We start from the raw sequence: 21418 nt of genomic DNA on the forward strand, positions 1-21418 counted from the left end.
GTAACCACCCCATCACACACGAAATAAGTTGCATCAAAACACACTTCAAAAGGGCAACAACACACTTCAGTACACCAGGACTGCAAAAACAGGAAGAATAACACCAATACAATGTTTTCACCAAAAACGGATAACCCCGCAATTTCATCAACAGATGCCTAAGGGAAAGGCAACGGAACGAGAACATGCCACAACGCAAATGAGTAGCCACACTACCATACATCAAGAATGTTTCAAAACTGACAACCAGATTACTGCGACCACGAGGACTCATAGCAGCACACAAACCAACAGCCACTCTCAGACAACGACTCACCAGAACGAAGAACCCGATTACCAGCATGAGCAAAACCAACACAGTGTACAAACTCCCATGCAAGGACTGCACAAAACACTACACAGGACAAACAGGAAGACAAATAACGATCCGCATCCATGAACACCAATTAGCCATGAAACGACACGACCAGCTATCCTGAGCAGCTACACACGCAGATGACAAGCAACATAAGTTCGACTGGGACAACACTACTATTCTAGGACAAGCCAAACAGAGATCAGCCAGGGAATTCCTAGAGGCAATGCACTCATCCACAGATTCAATCAATAAGCACATCGACCTGGATCAAATATACCGACCACAGCAAAGGACAGCTGGAACTGACAACCGGAAGTAGCAGAGACAAACCACTATAAATTCCGGAGGAAACATCACAGGAGCGCTTCACAGGAGGCTCCCAAGCACTGAGGATGTCACATAGTCAGGGGATGAAACGTATGCAACAAAAATTCGCAGTCCGGCCAACAGAACCACAACAACGAGCAACCGAGTTACAAATCTTCTCGTGAAGTTTTAACCCCAGTCCTGTTTCTCAAGGATGTGGAGGGGACCGGGTTTGAGAGTTGGGTTTGAGTTTCGCTGTCTTTGCTCTCGCTTCTGGTCTTACACATCCTCCGCCGTTTTCCTTCACTCACTCTCCATCTTGCACTCTCTCTACCTACCAATCTCCATGTCTCTGAATTACGTGATGCTTGGTTTTGCTTCTATCGTGAAGAGATCACAGGCAATTGTTCGTGGAAAACAGCAGGGATGAAGACACAAGCTGCTGTTAGGGCAACATATGGAGTGATGTGTTCGCAGATTGTTTCCAAGACAACAGATTGGGAATGGGGTTGCAGGTTCTTGGTAGGGAACAGAATGATTTAACAGGCCATCAGTCGTAGAACAGAGTGGAGAACGTTTCACAGGTAATTCCTGGGGGAGCAGAGTGGGGATTGAGTTACACATTGTTGCGACGTAAGCAAAATGGGGCTGGGATCAGATCATATTGCTACGAAAACAGTCACGAAACGGGATCACAGGCCAATGCCTGGACAACGGAGTCAGAATGGGATTACAGGTCGTTGATGGGAGAAAAACGTGATTCCCCGGGGATTAAGTGTCGAGTGGGAAAGTGCCAAATTGTCTCTGCTGTCATGATCGTGTTCGCCTCCAGCGTGGAAAATTGCAAACTGCTTTACGTTCCAAGCATGTTGACCTCAACAGGACAACTTTCACGTTTACACGGAACATGATACACACCGGACTACAGGGAAAATGCACAAAGCTGAGCAGGCCGTGTTCCACATCATACGGTGCAGCATAGTTTCAGTCACTGTGTCTGTTTTGTAGAATAAGAGTCCAAAGAATGTTCTCCACCCTAACACCGGAGGTAGCATTACAATACGAGAACGACCGATCACATTGTGAGGATGCTCTGACCTCGGGGCCAGTTCGAGATGCCACTTTCCTTGCCTTTTATGCAATTGGCTGCAGGGATGTTCACACCTGGACATGAGCCACATCGACACCAACTGAGTTGGAAACCTGCGTGGGAATCGACAAGACGCGACTCAATAAATCTTGCTAAATTCCATGGTGCTTATTAGAAATGCAGTTTCTGTTCACCTCAATTTAAAAGGCAGTTTCTGAACAGAGGAACTGAAGTCAAAAGGTAATTATCTCACCTCACCCCCACTCCGGGAGAGGTGCTAACTGCACTTGATTGCTTTTTGTTCTCGAAGTGAAGAGCTCTCACGTCTGAGTCACCTTCACGCCTCTTGTTGCTGAGTGACTCACAAAGAAGAAGTTTCACCAGAGCTGCAACTGCCTCACTTTCCCAGTCGCTCTCCCCGTTGACATTTTCCTGCTCATCAGTGATTTAAAGAAAACCAAAAGGATGCGATGTTATTCTGCAGCCTCTTTGTCGATTCCTCCGTTTAAATTCCAACATGGCTTAGATCTCGGGGCGCACCTTAATACTAGCTTTGAAAGCACAGGTCCAGAGCTTCCTCTGAGAGTGCAATTTCTTTCATTGCTGTTGCTGATTGAATGAGCCACTAACGTGCGAACTGCTCCAAAACATGATTCAGGACCTCTGGTGCCAATTCTCGCACTTTGAATAACGACAGACAGCTTCCAAATGAGGCCTTTCAGATACGACTTTGGGGTACATTTGGCAGACAGAATAGTTCAGGAATCCGTGGTGCACTGTGACACCAGCGCATCAACGTGGAAGGATCGGTAACTACACTCTCAAACTGAATGGCACATGATCAGAAGCAGTTTGTAGAATATCTTTACAATGCTCTGCACAGTAATCAAATGGAAATGCATTGCATTTCACTACGAGAGCAGATTTGTTCAAGCAAATTCGAAGGCAGGTTTGCAGATGGGAAAGCAAGCAGGAAAGCTCCGTTCTTGTCCATGTAAAAGGCTGCAGATGAAGAACAAAACAGTTTCGACCGCGGGGACCTATCTTGCGGAAGGTGAACGTGTTGATCATTATGCTACAGAAACAAGCCCACAGCCGCCCCTGCTGCAGCTCAGTGGTATCCGACACTGAAAGTTGAAGACATTCTACCTTTCACCTTTCTGTTTCCAAATGCTCGTTGTTTTATGGGAGTTGTTTAATTTTGGCTGTGTGGTATGCATGGACGAGATACACCGAAGTATCTGTTTTCACCCGGTGTAGCCCAATAACGTTGTGTTGCTTACACCGGCTTTAAAAGGATAACTTTTTAGCCGAGCTGGCCGTCGCAGTCTGTGGCACAATCTTTAGTCTGTTCGACTGCTCACTGGAAAGGTAGTATTGTGAAACACTGCAGAAACGAAGGACTTCCTTACTTTTGCTCCGACTGACCATACTCTGTGAAATTTTCCCAGATTCTCAGTTGAGGAGTTTTTGCAGCTGGAAATTATCTCAGAAAGCCTGTTAATTCGTAATGTATTGAACGAATCGCAAAACAGAAAACATTTGACACGCAACAGAAACAAAACTGGCAAACCAAATGCATTTTCAGATACAGTGAGCATGAATGCTAAATGTGAGACACTCCGAGCGCATGAGCCATAAAGTAATCTCACAACTAACATCAGGGCAATTCCAAACTACTCTTTCAATGATACTTGAGCCTCAGTGCACCACCATATCCCAGACAATGCTGAAAAGAGAGAAAGAAAGAACATAATAAGAATAGGCCACAAAAAGTGAATTTCACCAATCACAGTCTCGATTAGATCACCTTTCCCTTCCGGTGTCTCCGGGACGGAAACGAAGGAAATTGGAGAAATTCAATAACATATGACATCAAAATTCATCGGATCGATTTTCCCATTCGTCAGAAAGCCAAGTAACGATGAATCGACTCACCGCAGGACTTTGTTTCACAACAGCGATGAAATAGCAGTCTCCATTCGGTTCCAGTAAAATCTCAACATGCTTGGAACATAAAGCAACAGTAGAGCTGTTTGCAATTTTCCACGCGGGAGGCGAACACGATCAAGACAGCATAGACAATTTGGCACTTTCCCACTACACATTTAATTCCCCGGGAAGCAAATCAAATTTTTTTGTGAACAGAAGTACAGCGGGAATGGAAACTGCATTTTAACAAGCTGTGTCGTTGCAACTGATCAGTAGAAATGGCAGTGGTGGGATTCGAACCCACGCCCCTGTCGAGACTGGAGCCTTAATCCAGCGCCTTAGACCGCTCGGCCACACTACCAGCTGCGCGGCCGGCCAATTTTCTTGCATTTCCAATTGAGCTCCTGCATGACAACAGATGGAAAGTCACGTGAAATGGGTTCCATGATTCCTCTCCGACTCGCACGGCTGCTTGGATGTGCCGGCTACAATATCAATTTCGCAACAAATAATGATAGCTCATCAATCCGGATAAAAATCAATGGTAAGCTGAGGCTATCTTCTCAGACTCTTTTCAGCTACAAATGTATCTGTGAGTGCGTGAGCAAACATGTTCGCTTATGATTTGGTCAAATAACCATGAACTGCTTGACATTACTGCAATTTCGATTCTTGCTTTGCTAAATGATTTCACCCATTGCTCGAAACAGGACAACTTTCACGTTTACACGGAACATGAAACACACCGGACTACAGGGAAAATGCACAAAGCTGAGCAGGCCGTGTTCCACATCATACCGTGCAGCATAGTTTCAGTCACTGTGTCTGTTTTGCAGAATAAGAGTCCCAAAGAATGTTCTCCAGCCTAAAAGCGGAGGTAGCATTACAATCCGAGAACGACCGATCACAGTGTGAGGATGCTCTGACCTCGGGGCCAGTTCGAGATGCCACTTTCCTTGCCTTTTACATAAACCGTGCAATTGGCTGCAGGGATGTTCACACCTGGACATGAGCCACATCGATACAACTGAGTTGGAAACCTGCGTGGGAATCAACGAGAAGCGACTCAATAAATCTTGCTAAATTCCATGGTGCTTATTAGAAATGCAGTTTCTGTTCACCTCAATTTAAAAGGCAGTTTTTGAACATCGTAACTGAAATCAAAAGCTAATTATCTCACCCCACCTCCACTCCGGGAGAGGTGCTAACTGCACTTGATTGCTTTTTGTTCTCGATGTGAAGAGCTCTCACGCCTGAGTCACCTTCACGCCTCTTGTTGCTGAGTGACTCAAAAAGAAGGAGTTTCACCAGAGCTGCAACTGCCTCACTTTCCCAGTCGCTCTCCCCGTTGACATTTTCCTGCTCATCAGTGATTTAAAGAAAACCAAAAGGATGCGATGTTATTCTGCAGCCTCTTTGTCGATTCCTCCGTTTAAATTCCAACATGGCTTAGATCTCGGGGCGCACCTTAATACTAGCTTTGAAAGCACAGGTCCAGAGCTTCCTCTGAGAGTGCAATTTCTTTCATTGCTGTTGCTGATTGAATGAGCCACTAACGTGCGAACTGCTCCAAAACATGATTCAGGACCTCTGGTGCCAATTCTCGCACTTTGAATAACGACAGACAGCTTCCAAATGAGGCCTTTCAGATACGACTTTGGGGTACATTTGGCAGACAGAATAGTTCAGGAATCCGTGGTGCACTGTGACACCAGCGCATCACCTTCTTCCCTGTCTTTGAACCGGGCCGCCTCAGCAAGGAATGCAAATGCAGTATTGCTCTTCGTGGAAGGATCGGTAACTACACTCTCAAACTGAATGGCACATGATCAGAAGCAGTTTGTAGAATATCTTTACAATGCTCCGCACAGTAATCAAATGGAAATGCATTGCATTTCACTACGAGAGCAGATTTGTTCAAGCAAATTCGAAGGCAGGTTTGCAGATGGGAAAGCAAGCAAGAAAGCTCCGTTCTTGTCCACGTAAAAGGCTGCAGATGAAGAACTAAACAGTTTCGACCGCGGGAACCTATCTTGCGGAAGGTGAACGTGATGATCACTATGCTACAGAAACAAGCCCACAGCCGTCCCTGCTGCAGCTCAGTGGTATCCGACACTGAAAGTTGAAGACATTCTACCTTTCACCTTTCTGTTTCCAAATGCTCGTTGTTTCATGGGACTTGTTTAATTTTGGTTATGTGCTATACATGGACGAGATACACCGAAGTATCTGTTTTCACGTGGTGTAGCCCAATAACGTTGTGTTGCTTTCACCGGCTTTAAAAGGATAACTTTTTAGCCGAGCTGGCCGTCGCAGTCTTTGGCACAATCATTTAGTCTGTTCGACTGCTCACTGCAAAGGTAGTATTGTGAAACACTGCAGAAACGAACGACTTCCTTACTTTTGCTCCAACTGACCATACTCTGTGAAATTTTCCCAGATTCTCAGTTGAGGAGTTTTTGCAGCTGGAAATTACCTCAGAAAGCCTGTTAATTCGTAATGTATTGAACGAATCGCAAAACAGAAAACATTTGACTCGGAACACAAACAAAACTGGCAAACCAAATGCATTTTCAGATACAGTGAGCATGAATGCTAAATGTGAGACACTCCGAGGGCATGAGCCATAAAGTAAGCTCACAACTAACAACAGGGCAATTCCAAACTACTCTTTCAATGATACTTGAGCCTTAGTGCACCACCATATCCCAGACAATGCTGAAAAGAGAGAAAGAAAGAACATAATAAGAATGGGCCACAAAAAGTGATTTTCACCAATCACAGTCTCGATTAGATTACCTTTCCCTTCCGGTGTCTCCGGGACGGAAACGAAGGAAATTGGAGAAGTTCAATAACATATGACATCAAAATTCATCGGAACGATTTTCCCATTCGCCAGAAAGCCAAATAACGATGAATCGACTCACCGCAGGACTTTGTTTCACAACAGCGATGAAATAGCAGTCTCCATTCGGGTCCAGTAAAATCTCAACATGCTTGGAATATAAAGCAACAGTAGAGCTGATCGCAATTTTCCACGCGGGAGGCGAACACGATCGAGACAGCAGAGACACTTTCCCGCTCCACAGTTAATTCCCCGGGAAGCAAATCGAATTTTGTTGTGAACTGAAGTACATCGGGGATGGAAACAGCATTTTAACAAGCTGTGTCGTTGCAGCTGATCAGTAGAAATGGCAGTGGTGGGATTCGAACCAACGCCCCAGTCGCGACAGGAGCCTTCATCCAGCGCCTTAGACCGTTCGTCAAAACTACCGGCGGCGCAAAGTGCCCATTTTCTTGCATTTCCAATTGAGCTCCTGCGTGACAACAGATGGAAAGTCACGTGAAAAGGGTTCCATGATCCCTCTCCGACTCGCACGGCTGCTTGGATGTGCCGGCTACAATATCAATTTCGTAACAAATAATGATAGCTCTTCAATCCGGATCAAAATCAATGGTAAGCTGAGGCTATCTTCTCAGACTCTTTTCAGCTACAAATGTATTTGTGAGTGCGTGAGCATACATATTCCCTTATGATTTGGTCAAATAACCATGAACTGCTTGATATTACTGCAATTTCGATTCTTACTTTGCTAAATGATTTCACCCATTGGTCGAAACAGGACAACTTTCACGTTTACACGGAACATGAAACACACCAGACTGCAGGGAAAATGCACAAAGCTGAGCAGGCCGTGCAGCATAGTTTCAGTCACTGTGTCTGTTTTGCAGAATAAGAGTCCCAAAGAATGTTCTCCACCCTAAAATCGGAGGTAGCATGACAATCCGAGAACGACAGATCACATTGTGAGGATGCTCTGACCTCGGGGCCAGTTCGAGATGCCACTTTCCTTGCCTTTTACCTTAACCATGCAATTGGCTGCAGGGATGTTCACACCTGGACATGAGCCACATCGATACCGACTGAGTTGGAAACCTACGGGGGATTCGACGAGAAGTGGCTCAATAAATCTTGCTAAATTCCATGGTGCTTATTAGAAATGCAATTTCTGTTCACCTCAATCTAAAAGGCCGTTTCTGAACATAGTAACTGAAGTCAAAAGGTAATTATCTCACTCCACCCCCACTCCGGGCGAGGTGCTAACTGGACTTGATTGCTTTTTGTTCTCGATGTGAAGAGCTCTCACGCCTGAGTCACCTTCACGTCTCTTGTTGCTGAGTGACTCACAAAGAAGGAGTTTCACCAGAGCTGCAACTGCCTCACTTTCCCACTCACTTACCTTTCACCTTTCTGTTTCCAACAGCTCGTTGTTGTCCAGGGTAATTGACATTTTGAAAAAGCTAAAACAAAAGACACTTGAGATTGCTGTCAAAATAGAGCCAAGGATGTCGTCAATTTTTGGACTCAGGTTGTGGTGGAATAGGCTGGACATCTTTCCCGGCAGCGTAACGCTGCAACATGATGTTATGGAAGGGCTGTAAACTGAGTATTTTCGAGTTTTACCCAAGCTGTGGTGAGTTGAAAACTCGAGAGCATAGTTTTAAGGTGAGTGGTCTGAAATTGACGAAGGACCTGAGGCACATTTCCCACACACAAGGTTGTGCGTGCATGAAATGAGCTACCAGAGGAAGTGGAGGAGGCTGTTGCACTCACAAAATTGCAATGGTAATCGGATGAGTTTCTGGATAGGATGGGTTCAGAGGGATTGAGGCCAAATGCTGCGGAATGGGACTTGTTTAAGTTTGGCTATGTCGCGAGCATGTCTGAGATACACTGCAGTATCTGTTTCCACGCGGTGTACACCAATAACGCTGTGTTGCTTACACCGGTTTTAAAGGATTACCATCATTGCAGCAGGGACACTTGGCAATGTTGGTTGTTTCTGTGATTGAAAGTCTTTGTTAAGCTGATGTGCCACAGGGACCTGTGCATAATGGGCGTTAATTGCTCGGATGTGAAAGCAGAAGATATCATTATTAGGTATTCAGATGACAGGAAAGATGAGTGTGTTGTCCACAGTGTGAGGATGGTCTCAGGTTACAGTCTGTAGTTTGAGGCTCAGACAGAATTTTAAGAGAGTAATTTCAATTACTAAGCAGGCAAGAGCAGAGCAGGCATTATGGGAAAACTATCAATTAAACTGCATTTACCTCAATGTGAAAGGCTTGAAAAGTAAGGCAGATGAACACTCGATTGGATGGGATCATGGGAATGGTAAATCACAGGAGTTACAGAAACACAGCTGAGTGAGGGCCTATACAGGCAGCTCAAAGTTCCAGGGCACAGATGCTATAGGAAGGATAGAAGGGGAAGCAAGAGAGGAGGGGGATTGGTGATTTTGATCAGTGAAAACATCACTGCAGCGCCTAGAGAGCATATTCCTTGAGAACGGCCAGCGAAGCTTTATTCATGGAACTGAGAAATACGGCTGGACGATCAGTTTGATATGATGGTAGTACAGGTCCGCAGTAGTCAGCGGGAAATTGAACAGCAAATACGTCGGAGATCTCAGATATCTGTAAGAATGATAGGGTGGTAATGGTCGGGGATTTTAACTTTCTCAACCACGACTTCCTGCAGCAGGGTAGGGGCTGCGCACCTCGAGATTTGCTGTGGGGAAAAAGGGGAATCCTGGAGAAAACAGTACAAGGAGCGCGCTGTCACACCAATGCCCCACCCACCCCCTTCCCACGGTCACCTTCTGCCCCAAGTGTAACAGAGTCTGTGGAAGGCCACATCGATCTGTGCACCCACCAACAGATTCCCCTGAGAGTGGGACAGAATCAGCCTTGTCTGTGACCCATTACCAAGAGATAGGAAGATTGAGATAGGAAGATTGAATCCATTCACTATTATCCCAGTGCATTTGTTACAAATTCCAATAATTCCCTGTTAATGCAGTGTCTAAAACTGGAATGCTTATAAGGGGCCCTGAACACCTGTCCGTCCACTTCTGTGTTCTGATCCTTATTACCCAGAGTTTGGTCTCCGACAGTTTGATAATCTGAAGCCACATATTATCTTAGCCATCTATTGTAATCTCTAATGGTGAGAGTTCCCCATTCTGTTTCCCATTCTGCCTGACATTCCACAATGTTGTGTCCTGTGAATATTAGTACCTCACCTTTTTGTTCACCTTGTGACCGTGTCTCCGTGATGGTGATTGGATAGAAATCACAAGTCACACGAGCAAATCCCTCGTTGCAAATGCTTCATGCATTTAAATAAAGAAGCATTAATTTACTTCTAAAATCACAATTTCCTGTTACAAACCTATCTCTTGATGTACAATTTCAGTTAAACTCAGTCTCTTCCTGTTTCTTTCGGTTTCTCCTCAGCCACATCCCCATGTTTCAATATTTCAACATTTCTCTATGGAATTGGGAATTTCCTTTCAGCTGAGCCCTGTCCCTCCTTTTCTGTGTAAGTTTAAAGCACTCTACATAATCCTGGTCATATGAGTCCAGGTCCCAGCGCTGTACCATCCCTGTAAAATAGCTGACTCCTCCCTGAGTACTGGTAGAAGTGCTCACTGCAGCAGAACCACTTCTTTTGACACCATGGTTTCATCATGATACCTCCCTGCACTCTAGTGTTATCACTCATTAACTCTCCATGTGGTATCCCTCACTGTGTGGGTCTAACTGCTGCCTCTGTCAATGCCTCTCGCTCTTACAGCTGGTCTAAGATCATGAGATAACAGAATTCTTCACTCCAGAGAGAGGAGGCAGCAGAAGTCTGGGACGGAGACTGGCTTTCTCTAGATCTCTGTTGGACTCAGTGCTCCTCTACATGAGTAATCCTCACTGCATCATTCTAATTACCCATTCTGTCTGTTTCTCTGTCTCCTGCAGATACTCAGGATATTCCAACTCCTGTCTCATCCATCATCACATTGAAGATGGTTGGTCAGCCAGAGAGAGATCGAGAGGCAGATCTAAAGCCATTAGTAAATCCTGCAACCAGTAAAATCACTCACAGTAAACAGCGCAGGGAGGAGTTAGTGGCCTCTAACTTTCGACCCGGAAGACAAAACTCAGATATAATGCTGGTCACTACAAATCTTTGAACCTTTAACATCCTCCCCTTACGGCTACAATAGTCATTTCCATTACCGTCATGTGCTGCCCGAATTCTGTCTGTGACTCTCACCATGTCCCATCCCTACAGCCCACCATTTTTCTGAAAATCCTCATTAAAACGCTCCCTATCTATGTCACCTGTTCCAGCCTCCACAATTTTCCTTATCATTGGAAAAAATCCTTCCATTCAAAGCTGATCACATAACCTCTAACTCTCCTGATCGCTCTAACTACTTTTAGTTGTGAAACTCTCATTATCTCTGCAAAATACTATCCAACAGGATTTAAAGTCCTCCCTGCCGTTGCATGGTCCTCCCATCCATACAACAGTCCCTGTCTTTGTAACAGTGCCCTGCATCTTTCAACCTCCTGTTTGCTGAATCCTCTTCAGGCACTGCACTTTCTCTATTTCTGTCACTTTCCCCTCCTCTTCGAAACCGCCATCTGTCTGATACCATGCAGTCTCTGCAGCCCTCCCTATCTCTAATCACCAACTGCTTCTACAACCCTCCCTACATCTTTTCCCACTTCCAGCCCGTTCAGCACCGTATATAAATGCAAGCACCCCATTTGCCAAGGCTACTCCATTTCCGACAATATTTGTCAGAATCTGAAGTCCACACTCACTCTAACCTGCAATTCTCTTTCTAATCCATTAACATCTGCAGCCATCACTGCTATGTGTACTTTTCTTCAGTCCTGCAGTCCCATTAAGCTTCCCAAGTTTGCATTAACTAAAGCCTGTGTATCTTAGTAATGTCCTAAAAACTGTTCCAAACTGTCCACTATCTCCATAAACATCTACAGTTCATAAAGCTGTCCCCTTCTGTATAACCTCTTCCAGTCCTGTCAACATGCCCAATCTATGGAGCCCCTTTAATGTTCCCTTTTTGTGTAATCACTTTAAGACCCTAACGAATTCCTGATCTTATCACCAACTGCAATCTTTGTGACTGTCCAGTTCCAATAAGACTCACTTTCAGTGACAACTCATCCAGTCTCTACATCCATCTATAATCTCCTTATCCTTCTCCAATTCTTTCATGTTAATTGAATTAAATTTGACTGTCTTTCCTCCCACCCTCCCGACCACGGGACCCTCTTTCAGTTTGTGCAATCCTCCCCATCTGTGTAACTGTCTCCAACCCATTAACCTGGCATTCTCCATTGCCTTCCTATCTATGTAGCTTCCAGGACCTAGAGGCCCTCTTGTATCTGTAAGCATCTTCAGTCATTACAACCTTTCATATCTCTGTTAGTATACACGGTTCTCTTCTCCCTGCAACACCCCCTGTCTCTACCTCTCAATCTGCCTGCCTCTCCCTACATCCATACCTATCCCTATCTCCAGAATGTAATCCAACTCCCTCTATCACTGTAAATTCCTCCAGTCCCCAAACACCTTTGTCCCCCTGACATTCCTGACCAGATGTAACTATGTTTAACTCTAACATCTTCGAGCCCCTGTAAGCCTTCCTATCTCTGTAACCTCTTCCCATGTGTTCAACCCCCCCAATACCGAGGAATGTCTCCCTGCATTCGCCATAAGGCAGATGGAATGATAGTGAACAGATATGATGGAACCGTCATTCCCGAGATGTAGCTGCAGAATGACCATCACTGGGAAGGGAATATTGAAGGGTTGTTGGTATCTCGGCAGGACAGGCAAAAAGCCAGCAAGTTGTGAAGAAAGGTTGAGATTAATGCATTAATGAGACAATCATGTGGATCTGAAGGTCAAAAGTTAAAAGCTATTTGGATGGAGCTGAGAATAAACAAGCAGCAGCAGCCCTTAGCAGGAATTCTTTTGTGGGCACCAGGCACTGAAGGTAATGTCAATATGGTTATTGTCAGGAGACTGAATATACTTGCATCAAAGGGAGTACAGTAACTGTCTGTGACAGTAGTCTCCATCCCGAATGGATAACTAATGAGTATCAGGACTGTACTAGATGGAATCCTGGATTGTATACGAGATGGTTTTCCATAACATCATATCAAAGAGCCTTCTTTGCTGGCCCAATCAGTGACATCCACATCCCATGAATGAATAAATGCAAGTACATCCCTTCCCTCCCTACCACTGCAATCCTCTCCAGCTGCAGCAATCCATACGAGCTTTGCAACACCTTTCAGCCCGTAGCACTCTCTGTAACACTCTCACCCCATCCAGCACCTTCAACTTTCCCTATTCCAATTGTGACATTAAAACCTGATAATGAATCCCCTTCCAACTGTCCTCCTCCTGCTCGCTCACTCTTTGCAGTCTCTTTAACACTTACTCCTAAAATACTCTCACTTCAGGATTTTAATTACTTTTTGGTGATCTTCTCAGCCTCATAATCTAATATTGTCCATTTTGTCCTGAGTAAGGGACGGATAGGAATTTCTTGCTAAGGTTTGTCTATTTCAATGGAATATCCTTTTGTTGAGTGTTTTCCACTGTTCCTTAAAATGTTTTCCACTGTTACTTGCAGATACATGTTTCAGTCTGTTGAGCCTGTTTACCTTGGTCAGTTCTACTCTCAAATTCATGTCATTGGCGAGGTTTTGTTTCCAGCTGTAGCTTGTCCTTTTTGGGCATAACTCTAAAACTTTATATTTCTTTAAACTACACTTTATCAAAATTTCCAAGAGGATCTCTGCAAGTTCAAAGTTTGTGCGAAGATTTGTAGCTCGGGTGCTTGTTGTAGTGGTTCTGTTCGCCGAGCTGGAAGTTTTTGTTGCAAACGTTTCGTCCCCTGGCTAGGAGACATCATCAGTGCTCTGGAGCCTCCTGTGAAGCGCTTCTTTGATGTTTCTTCCGGCATTTATAGTGGTCTGTCCTTGCCGCTTCCGGGTGTCAGTTTCAGCTGTCCGCTGTAGTGGTTGGCATATTGGGTCCAGGTCGATGTGTTTGTTGATGGAGTTTGTGGATGAATGCCATGCCTCTAGGAATTCTCTGGCTGTTCTCTGTCTGGCTTGCCCTATGATAGTAGTTTTTTTTCCCAGTCGACTTCATGTTGCTTGTTGTCTGAGTGTGTGGCTACTAGGGATAGCTGGTCGTGTCGTCTCGTGGCTCGTTGGTGTTCATGTATGCGGATTGTTAGCTGTCTTCCTGTTTGTCCTATATAGTGTTTTGTGCAGTCCTTGCATGGTATTTTATAAACTACATTAGTTTTGCTCATGTTGGGTATTGGCTCCTTTGTTCTAGTAAGTTGTTGTCTGAGCGTGGCAGTTGGTTTGTGTGCCATTATGAGTCCTAGGGGTCGCAGTAGTCTGGCTGTCAGTTCTGAAACGCTCCTGATGTATGGTAGTGTGGCTAGTCCTTTTGGTTGTGGCATGTCCTCGTTCCGTGGTCTATCTCTTAAGCATCTGTTGATAAAGTTGCGCGGGTATCCGTTTTTGGTGAATACCTTGTACAGGTGTTCCTCTTCCTCTTTTCGCAGTTCTGGTGTACTGCAGAGTGTTGTAGCTCTTTTGAATAGTGTCCTGATGCAGCTTCGTTTGTGTGTGTTGGGGTGGTTACTTTCATAGTTTAGGACTTGGTCTGTCTGTGTTGTTTTCCTGTGTAACCTTGTGGTGAATTCTCCGTTCGGTGTTCTCTGTACTATCACGTCTAGGAATGGGAGTTGGCTATCCTTTTCTACTTCTCTCGTGAATCGGATTCCTGTGAGTGTGGCGTTGATAATCCGGTGTGTTTTTTCTATTTCCGTGTTTTTGATGATTACGAAAGTGTCATCGACATATCTGACCCAGAGTATGGGTTGAAGGTGTGGTAGGGCTGTTTGTTCTAACCTTTGCATAACTGCCTCTGCTATGAGTCCCGAGACTGGTGACCCCATGGGGGTTCCGTTGATTTGTTCGTATATCTGATTGTTGAATGTAAAGTGTGTAGTGAGGCACAAGTCCAGTAATTTAAGTATGCTGTCTTTGTTGATAGTTTCCGCCTCCTGTTTTCTGTTATGTATGTCCAGTAGGTTGGCTATTGTTTCTCTGGCTAGGGTTTTGTCAATTGAGGTGAACAGTGCCGTCACGTCGAATGAGATCATGGTTTCTTCTTTGTCTATGTGTTAATTCCTGATGGCGTCCAAGAATTCCTGTGTTGTTTGTATGGAGTGTTTGGATCCGCTGACCAGGTGTTTCAGTTTCTGTTGTAGTTCTTTGGCCAGTTTGTATGCTGGTGTCCCTGGTAGTGATACCATGGGTCTGAGTGGGATGTCTGGTTTGTGTACTTTGGGTAGTCCATAGAATCTGCGGGTGTTGTTGCTTTCCGGTTTCATTCTTCGTAGGTCCGCTTTGGTTATCTGCCCGTTTTTTTGTAGATTCCTTAGTGTGTTATTTATTCTATTGGTAAGTTGTGGTGTGGGGTCAGAATCCTTCATTTGGTAGGTGTTGGTGTCTGCTAGTAGGTGTTTTGCTTTTTTGATGTAGTCTGATTTATCTAGGATGACAGTCATTCTGCCCTTGTCTGCTGGTAGTATGATTATGTTCTTATCATTTCTTAGTGCTTTCAGTGCTTCCCTCTCCTTGGTGTTGAGGTTATGTGTTTGTGTTTTTCTTATCATCATAGGTACGACCGTTTGTCTCACTGTTTGTTGTGTCTCTTCAGTCAGTCCATTGTTCCTGAGTGTGCATTCTAGTGCTGCTAGGAAGTCTGCTGTCTTGGCGTCCCTGTGGTTGTAGTTGAGTACCTTGGCCAATATAGTTCATTCCATGTCTGTGAGCTGTCTGTGGGAGAGGTTTTTAACCCAGGTATGTGTTGTAGTGTCCTCTTTTTTGTGTGTTAGTTTGGCCAGTTTTTCTTTTAGTGCCTTTTTTTGCGATGTGTTGTCCTGTTCTGTCCTATAGTGACAGCCTGTTCTATGGTCCGGGTCCATTCATGATTAGCGGTCTTTGATCTCTGCAAGTGACATTAGTCATCCACTAAGTTTCATCACACAACGGTCGATCCGAGATAGTTACATCCCTACCCAGTTGCACAATGTATTATTCAAAGAAATACTGAAAAAAATCTCCAAACACCCTTCCAATATCACGTTTGTCAGTGTGATTGAGCCAGATTATGCAAATATTGAAGTTTTCCAAAGTTATCACAATGTGTTGAATTCAAGAATTTCAATGAGTTCCAGTTTAATGCAATGATGAGAAATGAAATGCTGTTCTGTTGTCTCAAAATGTTCTGCTGCTTGTGTCCTTGGCAAGTCATAGCCAGAATTTACATTCAGACTGACTCTAATTCATGATCTGAGGCCAAATGCTTTCTCTGTAATGCCTTTGTTATCCATTATTGTTAGTGTTACCCATTTTGCCTGAGTTTGCACAAGTTTGTGAACCATTGAATATTTTTGTTCACCCTGTAACCACATCTCTCTCGTGTCTAAATCTCTTTTATTTCTGTGTCAACAATCCATCTACGGTATTGATGAGACTTAGACCATTCCAAAAAAAATTACTTTTTCCCACAAGTTACAGTCACTAACCAATTCACTGTTGTGCTACTTTAGTTAAATTCTGTCCCTTCCTGTTCCTTCAGCCACATCCCCATGCTGCTCCAATGCCTCATCTTTTCTCTTTGGATTTGGAAAGCACCTTTCACCTGAACCTTAGCCCTGCATCCTCTCTCTGTTTAATCCCTGTCCATAAACCTACCGACATGATTGGCCAGAACACTGGTCCCAGCACGGTTCCAGTGGGACCATCCTAATGGATTATTAGTTTAAAATCATGTATGGGATGTAGGTGTCTCTGGCTAACCAGTCTTTCTTACCAAGCCCTAGCTGCCCTTGAGCTGAGTAACTTGCTTGGCCATTTCAGAGGGTAGTTTAGAGGCAAACACGTGGGTATGGCGTGCAGACCACGTTAGGATGGACAGATGTCCTTCTCGAAAGGACAAGTGTTTGGGTTTTTTGTACATTAGCAATGGTTTCATACGTATTTATGGATTGTTAATTACCATTTTTTAAACTTATTGATTTCAAATTCCACCATTTTTGAAAGTGGGATCAAACCTGCTTCCCCTGAACATTAGCTGAGGTTTGGGATACATGCTCTCGTAAGAGTAATGCTAAGCAATCACTTCGCCTGCTCACTGGTTGTCCATCCCTGAGCACTGACACCATGTATCATGAAGCTAAACCTGTTCTTCCTACACACTTTTTTGATCCTGAAATCAGCCTGAACTCTGGTGTTATCATTCAGTCTCTCGTCATGTGGTATCCCTCACTGTGTGGGTCGTATTGCTGCCTCTGTCCGTGTCTCTCACTCTTGCACCTACTCCAAACCCAGAGCTAACAGAATTCTCCACTGCAGAGAAACGCAGCAGCACAGGCCAAGGAAGGAGACTGGGATTTTCAAGATTTCTGTGGCACTCAGTGCCATGCTCCATGTGTAGCCCTTACTGCATCAGTCTAATTTCCCATTCTGTCTGTTTCTCTGTCTCCTGCAGGTACTCAGGAAGGTCCTGCCTCAATAGACTTCCCATCTGCTGGGTGTCTCATCCATCATCTCATTGAAGGTGGTCGGTCAGCCAGAGAGACAAAGGGCAGGGAGATCTGGAGTTTTCAATAAATCCTGCAGTGAGGTAAGATCACTCACAGTGCACAGAACAGGGAGGGCTCCAAACATCGGCCAACAAGACATGACCCAGACAGTTCTGGACGGCGGGCACACGACAGACACAACCAAAGAACAATCACCGCCTCTACTTTAGCTTACGTTGTACTGAGACAGCATCAGGAGTTCCCAGTTATCAATTCAGGCCTCTGCTGTCTTAGTGAGCATCGGTGCAACAGAGGGGACGCAGGCCTCCAGAGAGAGTGGGAATGCTGCCTGGGATCTTTCTGTTCCGTGTTCTCTCTCTCCAACACTGTATCTATGGAAATCTCATGGACCAGTGTCTTCAAAAATGTGTAATTCCTATAACAGTTCCTGTCCCTGTAACCTCCTCCCTTCCCTATAGTCCCTCTACATATTTGAAATGTGCTGCATTCCAGATTACCATCCCTATCGCTTTAACTTGCTTCAGCGTCTACAACTGCCTTATCTCAGTTGTCTCTTCTTCTTCAACTGGAGACAGAGTTATGCAGCACGGAAACAGAACTTTGGTCAGAGGAGTTCATGCTGACCACGTTTCCCAAACAGATTGAGTCGCTTTTGACTGATTGACTCATATCCCTTCAAACCTTCTCCTCTCCATGTACCTGCCCAAATGTCTTTTCTATGTTGTTCTTGTTCTTGTTTCTCCCATGTGACCCTGGCAGTACATTCCGTCTTTGCACTGTCCTCTGTGGATAATGATGCCCCTCAGCTCCCTCTTTAAATCCTTGCTCACTCACTTCACTTTCTTAGGCCCTAAGAAAAACTTGATAAGGTCACCCTGTAGCATCTTCTGCTCAAGTGAAATATTTAAGACATTGTTAAAAATATCTTCAATTCATATCAAAGCTCTGGACAATGAAGGAAAGTGTGCCAATTGACGCTTTCCTCACCCTGTCCAACTGTGATGCCACTTCCAAGGAACAATGTAACTGTACCCCTTGGCCTCTCTCTGTTCAACAAAACTGCCCAGGGCCCTACCATTAACTGTGTTAGTCTTCCCTGGTTTGTCTTAACAAAACCCAACGCCATAATTCAACTCCATCTTTCATTCCTTGATCCACTGGCCCAGTTGGTCAAGAGCCCCTTTAATAACTGTATTCACTACCCACTACACCATTAATTTGATCACCAACCAACTTATTAACACTGACTCCTATATTCACAACCACATCTTTTATGTAGATGATGTACATCAGTGGACCCAGACCCCATGCTGATGGCATGCCTCTGTTGACAGGCTTCCAGTCTGAACAACAAGCCTCTCCCATTACCCTCTGTCTCATATTGTCAAGCTAATTTTGTATCCAGTTGGTGAGCTCTCCCTGATCACGTGATCTAACCTTATGAGCCAGTATATCATGATAAAACCTGTCAAAGGCCCTGCTGACATTAGTGTAGAAAATGTACGGTCAACACATCAGCAAAAGCAATCAAGTTGTTAGACCTGACTTTGTACACACAAAGCCGTGCTGACTATCTTCCATCAATCCTTGCCATTCCAAATGAATGTAATTCCTGTCTGGCAGAATCACTTCCACAATTTACCGACCATTGACATTGGGCTAATTGGTCTTTACTTCCCTGACTTTTCATCAAAGCCTTTCTTAAATGATGGAACAAAGCTATATGCATGTCATAGTTAATTAGATTAGATTACATTACAGTGTGGAAACAGGCCCTTCGGCCCAACAAGTTCACACCGACCCGCAACCCACCCACACCCCTAACCTAGCACTACGGGCAATTCAACTGACATGCACATCCTTGGACTGTGGGAGGAAACCGGAGCACCCGGAGGAAACCCACGCTGACACGGTGAGAACGTGCAAACTCCACACAGTCACTCGCCTGAGGCGGGAATTGAACGCGGGTTTCTGGCGCTGTGAAGCAGCAGTGCTAACCACTGTGCCACCCACTTAGAAGCATGGAAACTGACCCTTCTGTTGGCACCAACCGTAACCTCAAACTAAACTCTTCCCAGTTGCCTCTTGCTGGCCTATGTCCCTCTAACCCCTCCCTATTTCCGTATTTATCAAAATATCTTTTAAACATTGTAATTGTACTGACCATCCACCTCTTCCTCAGGAAGTTTATTCTACACTCAAACCACCCTCTGTATAACAATTTGCTCCTCATGTCTTCTTTTTCAACATACCTCTCCTCCAATCTTTAAAATGTGGCCCCTCCTCTTGAGACTCCTCCCCCCCCCCCCCCCCCCCCCACTTACATCCTCCTGGGGAAAAGGCAACTTACATTAACTCTATCTATAACCATCATTTTTTTCATAAACTTCTATAAGGACATCTCTCAATCTCCAGGCTTCAGTGAAAAATGACTCAGCCTATCCAGCCATTTTTCAGAACTCAAGCTTTCCACACCCCACAATATCCTGGAGAATCTCTTCTGAACACCCTACAGCTTAATAATATTCTTCTGATAACTGGGCGACCTGAACTGGACAGAGTATTGCAGAACAGGCCTCACAAATGTCTGTGCAATCTCCACATGACGTCTCAAATCCTACACTCAATGGACTGAGCAATAGTCAAACATGCCAAGCACTGCCTTATCCATCCTGTGATGCAAACTTCAAGAATTATGTACCTGAACCTGGAGGTCCCTCTGCTCTATAACACTAACCGAGGCCCAAGCATTAATTGTATCAGCTCTACCCTTGTTTGTTGTACCAAATGCATTACCTCACATTTATTGAGATTGAATTTTATCTACGGTTTTTCAGCCCATTCAACGATATCATCAAGATCCCTTTGTAATCTGAGCAAAACTCCTTCACCCTGCACCCTCCAGCCTTCCGGCACATCACATATGGCCGTCAATGGTACAAGTACGGTTGCTCGAGGCTCCACAATGTCTTCCCTCACATCTCACATTGTCCTGTGGTACACTTAATGAGGTCCTTGCGCTTTCCATATCTTTGTGGTTTAAAACCTCCAGAACCACCTCTTCTATAAAATACACTCTTTTCAAGTCAGAGATAGACAGCATGAAAACAGACCCTTTGGTCCAATTCATCCATGCTGACCAGAAGATCTAAACAAATCCATCTCATTTACCAGCATTTGGCCCATGTACGTCTAAACCCTTATTATTCATATTCCCATCCTGATATCTTTAAAATGTTGTCATAGTATCAGTCTCCGTTACTTTCTCACTGTGAGCATGAAAGACCTGTTCCTTTGGACCTTTTTAAACCTTTTCCCTTTAACCTTAAAACTATGGACTCCCCAACCCCTGGGAAAAGACCTTGAATATTAACCCTTTCCATGCCCCTCATGTTTATATAAACCTGTATAGGGTCACCCCTCCGTCTCCGATTATCCAGGGAAAATAGTCCGAGCTTATTCAGCAACAACCTTGGAAACGTTTTGGAAATCTTTTCTGAGCCCTTTCAAGTTTCACAACATCCTTCCTATAGCAGGGAGACTGGAATTGCAGAGAACGCCAATTGTGGTCTAATGTATTACTCTTGTTCCCTGAGTTGCTCAGTCTTTGTCCACAGTAAGGACTGAAAAATATGTTTAGGATCTTAGCCATGTCCTGCAGTTACACATATCGATGGCCTCATTGATCTTTAAGGGCCCCTATTTTGTCTCGAGTTACTTGTTTACTCTTAATATATTAATGCAATCACTTTTGGATTCTCCTTATCCTTCTCTGCTGAGATTATTTCATGTACCCTTTCTGCATTCCTGATTTCTACCCACAGTGTATTCCTACAGCCCCTGTGATCCTCGTGGATTCCCTTGATCCAGCTGTCTATACCTGACATGTGCCCCCTTTTCCTTTACCTGTCTCTAATAGACAGCCAGTGTTTCCGAATGCTCTCAGCATTGAGCTGCACAGTAAGAGGAACATGCTGGTGCTGAACATTCAATTTATATCACTATATTCTCACTTGCCAGACTTCCCTTTCCGTGTAAATAGACTCCACAATCACCTTTTGAATGTTCCTGGGCTGGCCCCATTTCGTAACTTGAACTTGTGGACCAGGCCTGTCCTTTTCCAGAGCCATTTTCAATCTAATAGGACTGTACTCACTTTGGCAAAATGCTTTCCCACTAACACCTCAATTCCTTTCCCTACCTTGT

General features: G+C 44.6%; 1 non-coding gene across 1 annotated transcript; it reads right to left on the reverse strand.

Annotated features, from left to right (window-relative positions):
- Positions 1–3965: 3965 nt before the first annotated feature.
- On the reverse strand, positions 3966–4047 carry trnal-aag (transfer RNA leucine (anticodon AAG)). Its single transcript has one exon. It is a non-coding gene; the product is annotated as a tRNA-Leu (tRNA).
- Between the last annotated feature and the right edge of the window lie 17371 nt (positions 4048–21418).

Source organism: Hemiscyllium ocellatum, unplaced genomic scaffold (assembly GCF_020745735.1).
Source record: "Hemiscyllium ocellatum isolate sHemOce1 unplaced genomic scaffold, sHemOce1.pat.X.cur. scaffold_710_pat_ctg1, whole genome shotgun sequence".
Classification (NCBI taxonomy): Eukaryota; Metazoa; Chordata; class Chondrichthyes; order Orectolobiformes; family Hemiscylliidae; genus Hemiscyllium; species Hemiscyllium ocellatum.